Genomic DNA, 6,706 nt, shown 5'->3' with positions numbered 1-6,706 from the left:
TACTCTAGCCAATCAGCGACTCTAATTGTGTCCGTAATCACTTAGTCCGTAATTACTTTAGGTGACGTACTTGTAATAAGTATGACGTCATTCGCCTGTTCAACATGCATTCAGTGGTGTCATCCCAACAAGAATGTAGTTGATGAAAATACTTTTTCGTAGATGCATCAGTAAATTGCCATGATCTCAGTGTTACTTATTTATAAAAGTTGGTGATAGTAGTCAATTGCTTGTTCGCTTCGGTGACTGCAAGCTTTGCTACACCGCCTGGTATTTCTATCAGCATTAGGAAAAATTGTCAATTGTACAGCTTTCGATCTATTTTAGTAAAGTTTAAATATTTAAAATCAGGCGGCTTTGCCGCACATAAATATAAATAATAATTAATTCTGAATTTAAACCGAAGAGTCTATTAGCCTTAGTTAAGGTAATAACTACTCCTGGGGGTAGCGGCTCCGAGGGTACCCCTTCTTCCGCACGGGTTGCATACCCGGACAGTACGTCCGTGGCTTCGCAAACAAAAGCGATTTGCTAGCTGTTATCATCCTCTTGTCTTCGAATGCGTGTTACACTTGTTAGCTCCCCAGCACTTTACTCCTCAATATTTGTTTATACATCTTCTAATCGAAACACGTATCCTTCGCTCTCTTTACTGTTGCATTTTTGAGTTTGAAAAGAAAGTATAAATAAATCGTTCATGACACTGATAACGGTCGACTGAAAGCGTCAAGCCGACAATACCAAGCCCTAGACAACCGAGCGCCACACACAGCACCCGTCCCAAGAGACAGATTTCCTCGTAGAGAAGGTAACAATTCCATATCCCCCGGAGGTCGAGACGTCGGGGGACGGACACGGTCTCTGCAAGGCCAAAGCTCGGCTCACGACGCACCGTTGGCGCATCTCACCCTCCTCGTCATCCCATGCTGGAAAAGGAGAACCTGACTCGTAGTCGCGACGAGGCACAAGAGCAGCAATTGGAGACTGCCCACAGGGCGTCTCTCATGCGCTCGCATCCACGTTCGGTCCCTTGTCTGGAGTACGGCTTCCGCTTGGCGAATCCCGCTACTGAAGCAAAAGACGCGATCACTTGATCGTAAGGCGTATACGTAGTCGAGCCCCCGGCAACTACACAGGTGAGCTTGATCAGCAGAAAGCGTCCCAAATTCGCTATTTGGTACCACAAATAACCTCCATGGATCGGTACCGCCATCGACTTCGAGCTCAAAAGGAGGCGCTCCTGTACCCGCAATGCGGACCATCCCTGTTGTGCTTGCCCCGGACAAAACCGCTACAGATGATGATGAGCTTTTTGAGCAATGGGTGCAGCAGTACCTGAGACTTTCTCGCTGTCTACCTTACAGCGAAGCCACATGAAAGTAGACATGCACGTGGAACGCCATCTCCGATTTATGTCTGCCAGACTGAAGGCGCAAGCCAATTTCCTGTGTATTGTCGCTCTGTGACACATTGAATCATCCACCGCCCCCCGCAAGCTCTGTGGTTTGTTACATGGGTCAGTCTAAGACCACAGCAGCTCAGGACATAGCTTAAACTCAGCTCATGGCACTCCAGCTTCCCAGGCTCCTATCGAGAAGCGTGAGACGCACAACGACGCGAAGCGTCATGGTCCTTCTAGTCATAAGTGTCTACGACGTCTGGGCAGTCTCGCTGAAGTGGAATCTCTACCTATCAAAGTTCTCGGGGTTTGGGTATCCCCGCCACCTCACTAGATACTGGGTAAGGCACTGTCGACGACATCGATCCACGAGGCGTTCCACGTGGCAGCGGACGCCACCAATCTCATCGAGAAGAGTCGGTGGCAGGCGATGACGAGTTGGTCGATCGCCGTTCGGTGACTTGCGCTTCTCTTCGAGTGTGTAAGGACAATATATATCGTCATCGGCACTCTGCCGAGCATTTTTCTGAGATCACCTACCGCTGTGCGAAAGGCCTCGGGCGCCTGGAGCACTCTGTGTGCACTCTGTGTGCACCGACTGCCTCACATTGAGGATTATCGTGTTTTGTCGGAGCGGCTCCTAGCGGTCATCAACCCACCCCCGCTAGGAAGCAGAAGCGCTATTGGCGCGGGCACTGGACGGGGACGGCCACCGTGCTACAGATCGGAGTTCTCAGCGGAATCTAGCGGTGAAAGTAGGTGTCTGCAAAATTTGCTACACAACCTGGTACTTTTGGAGATAAAAATATATGTTTTTTTCTTTTGAATGCTACCTTTTGCTTCAAGTTTGTGTCCCAAAATGACAAAATTATTGAAATAATCGTTTTCTACACTATTAAATGAGAAATTTCAATGACTTGAGGAGTGCAAAAATCCGATTCAAAGACGCATGTCACGACCAAAAATTCCAACTAGTTTTCTCAGCTTGATTTCCAAATTTCTACATGTTCATGGATTGCAATAGGACTCAGTCAAGTGAAGCTATGGAAACACCACCTGGCTAGCAAAGCTGTCTTGTTTCGACGTTCATGGCTAATAATTCAACTCTTTCGAAGATTTTTTTTTTATATTGATGTAATACAGCAGATATGTTGACAGCTGTAGTTGCGACAGCGACGTTTTGCCACGTTGTCGAGTGAAGTAACTAGCGGGTAATTTCAATAGAAGAGTTCAGCATTATGAGAAAGTCTAGCTCTAACTTCACATAAACCAAACCTTTCGTTTGAGAATAGTAGGCTTTGAGCCTTTGGTCAGCAATCGGTAGCACGTATTGGCTTCGCGATGTAATGAGAAAACTATAAAATGGGACAGAGTTGTCCTTATCTTTGTTGTAACGAATAAAACAGACGATACGTTCCACGTGTTCGATCAGCATATCGATCTACATCTAGTGTTTATGAAATCAATTGTGTTGCTGAATACAACGGATGGCTATCGTAAGAAGGCAATGAACGAATGTCTCCAAAAAGTTGAGAACGTTCGTATCAGTGAAACATGTCAATCTCTCAGTATATACTGCGAATTGACATGTATGTCTGATTTCTTAAGAGGAATTTTAGCAAAGGGATACGATGCGCCTCATACACGATTCAATACTTGTTTCCCTCCCTACGAGGTCCCTCTACACGTTAAATGTAGCACTATCATGCAGAAATGGAATAGCAGTGCATGTGCAACCGACCACTTTGATAGCGAGGTATCTTAGCTCAAATACTTTACGTAAAGCTTTCAACATTGCAGCAATACATGTTACGTATGTGTACGTATCGCGTCATCAATGCGTGACGTCACCATCGTGACATGCATTTAGGGCAACACCAAATCAAAATCATCACAACATTTAGCCGGTCTGGTTGTATAATTTGTGCCTAAGATATAATTGAAAAGAATGAGGGCAAAGCGATAACAACGTTGCTGTGCTCAACGGCGCAGTACCTAGATAGATCGCAAATGTATTATAGCCACGCCGATGTACTCTGAACTTGGCGCGAGAGTGAACAATGATACTTTCAGTGCAGGAAATGGGTTAGCCGAAATAAATTGTTCTTGAACATAGCGAACAGGCCATAAAAGCATATTCAAGTGTCGGGCTGATGTAGCGACTTCTGGTAAAAAGGTACGTACATTAGTCTCAATGCGACATATAGAGATCGTGAATGTCAACGTCCTGCTTTTAATGTAAGGTCGAGGCTCCCTGTAACAGGTTTAACGTGCTCTAGTAGGAAGGTTGTGTGTCACACAAGATGATGTAATCACACTATTGTGTGGCAAACACATGATGGTGTGAATACACTATTGTGTGACCACCCGATGGTGTAGCTACACTCAAACAGGAAGTCAGTATATGGCTGATATATCCATTCATTGAGTTTTACTTTTTGATTTGGTAACCTATAGAATTAGATCCTGGCGGCTTTGCCGCAAGAAAACAAATACGATTTGCGTTTTAAACAGAAGCGTTAATTAGTCTTGGATTAAGGTTGTACTTACTCATTAAGAACGTGGATTGCCCTCCGCTATATTTATACTGGTATAAAGTATAAAACAAAGTTCACCGACCTTGACCAAGCTTCATCTAAGCGAAAGAACATCGGCAGCCCCGCTGCACTTGGACTGAATCTTTGGGACTGACTTTCTGTGAGGATGGAGCAGTTCTCTTATTTGCCTCAGGCATACAGGACGGGCTTAATCAGCTGATGTCTCTACTTGGCCCTGAGGGCATGCAACACCTCGCTTCCAAAGGAACTGAAGCGATAAGCGCGTGCCTAGAAGTATTTTTGAGCTATGAAAACGCTCAGCTAAAGCATTTACAGCAGAAGATGCCGGCGTCGACTGCGTCTTTGACACACCGTCAGCGACAGATTACTCCCCCAGCCCAATCGTTAAGACTTTCGAGGTCAAGTATGGATAGAATATCTTGCTCTGGGTTAGAGAGGCCAAGATGGCTATCGCGTCCGCCATACTCCAGACCGAGCAACAGCGCGTAGAAGTCCGGTTGAAGCGGCGTTTGTCTCCTGAATGGAGCTGAAGCTCCAGCTGTTACGTGTAATCTCGCCACTTAAATTGGTATATCGAGTGCGATCGTGGTTCCTTGCTGCTCGACAGGGCAAGAAGAAATTGGTGAACTTTGTCCAACAGTTGCGTACTCTCATTGCCGGTATGGAAGCCGGCCTCTCTCCGAGGCGGTCACAGTGACCGTCTTTATGGAGGGCTTCCGCACTGGCGCGGTCAGAATGGTAGTCTTCCGTGTGCATCCGTCTTCTTTTAATTAAGCAGTGAATGTGGCATGGAATGCCGAAAGCAACATAAATTCACACGATTTGGTTTGAATTCACACTCTAGTAGCTCGTCGAACGGGCCTGAGCCGATAGATCTCAGTTATGCTGAGAAAGAGAAGGCAGAGCTTTCAGCTGCCGGGCAACGTTTGAACTCCCGACGGTGTTTTGCCTATGGAGACACCCGTCACCTTCACACTGGTTGTCACGTGCGCTAGGTGCGTCATAGTTCATCGAATCGAAGATCCAATTCTCACCAGTATTCTCGTCTGTCGAAAAAGACAACGCCTTACTGCGGAAGAAATGAGATCCGTTAAGTCTCAAAGAGGTTGAGGTCAGCAGTGCTCGGCTCCGACGAGCTGCGTGCTCTTGAACATGGAACGTGTATTGCTGATCGTGGAAGCTACCGTGAAGGGCTACGAGAAGCCATGGTAGGTCTGGATCGAAACCGACGCGTTGGGCAATTATGCTCGAGGCTCAACGATAGAAGAAAGTCAGCTGTATGCTGAGGCGCTGGAATCGCGGTTAAGTTACATCGTTACCGTTCGCTTAGATACGGGGACATGTGTCATGGTGCCAAGGGTCCCTGTGGACCTCGGTGTTAACTTTCTTGACTTTGGTAGCGTGGAACGCTGTTTAGTCTTTGACTTCGATTCAAGGTATGACTGGTATGGCACGGTTGGAACACCAAGACTAATGGGTCTATTGGAGATTAAAGATCTTAGGCGCTACGCGCATGTCTCTTGTTAGAGCTTTGTTTAGCCATAAGCCCACCTCTGCTAGGAAGCATAACGCTATTAGCGAGAGGATTGAACCGGCTTGGTCAATGTTCTGGCGATCAGAGTATGTGAGTTGTCGAACACCGAAAGTGTATCGGATAGGAATTCCGAGCATAATTCGCGGGCTGAACGTTGAGTGGCACATAATACACTTAGCACTGCTCACTTTTCGAAATGCCAAGAGTGGCATGATCGGGCGATGCCGCGGTGCTGCCGTAGCTCTTTGCTTCAAGGAAGCAAACCTAGGCTAACTATACCTACGTTCTTTCCAAGAACCAGTACTAATGTAGTAAACCGCATTCCGTTCTTAAGCCTTGCCAAGGCAAACGAGCACTTCTGTTCAAAACAAAACTGTAACTATTATATTTTGTTGCGGCAAAGCCGCTAATATCATAACCCTAGGTTTTCCTGGTTTACATAGTACTACCTAATATCACAAAACCTAATTGATATGGTAATATGCATCACTATCGGCAATCTGAATTCCTATTACGGTGTAGCCACACCACTGTGTTATTACACAACTGTATAATACAAACCTATCCACTAGGGTTACAAGGGTACATGTCACCCCGTTACACTCTCCCCCATTAAAATTGCGAATATCCTCGGTTCACATTTAACGGCCTCCTCATACAAGGCTTACGTGTCTAGTTTACGTTCATAAGATTACCTTAAACCTTCTCTGATTTATGAGCATTTTGTCTACGACACACAAAACAACCAGCCTAGCCGGCAAGGGCGCCCACAAACAAAGCCTTCTTCTCCTGGACAGGGTATATCTGAGGACAGTATATTCACATCTTCACGGGAAGCATATCCCAAGCCCACGGCAGCAGGGTGCAACACAACTCGAATGCCCCGGGCGACGGATTTCCTCGTCGAGGAGTTGGAGGGAGTCGACAACGAGTCAGAAACTCCTTTTCCAGCATGGGAAAACGAGGAAGTTAAGTGCGCTAACGGCGCAATGTGAGCCCAGCTTAAACCCTGTGGACCCCATGTCAGTTCCCCGGTCGCTCGGCTTCCAGGGAAAGTGGTATTATTTCCATCGTGTCGACCAGACACAGGAGCAGCAATCGGAAGCTGCTCACAGGGCAGCTCTCCTGCGCTCGAATCCATGTTCGGTCCCAAACCCTCGTGTGGAATACGACTTCCGCTCGGCGGTTCACGCTACTGGAGCGAAAGACGCGATC

This window comes from Plasmopara halstedii (assembly GCF_900000015.1).
Source record: "Plasmopara halstedii genome assembly, contig: Scaffold_3060, whole genome shotgun sequence".
NCBI classification, from domain to species: Eukaryota; Oomycota; class Peronosporomycetes; order Peronosporales; family Peronosporaceae; genus Plasmopara; species Plasmopara halstedii.
Note: the sequence above shows the minus strand (reverse complement) of the source record.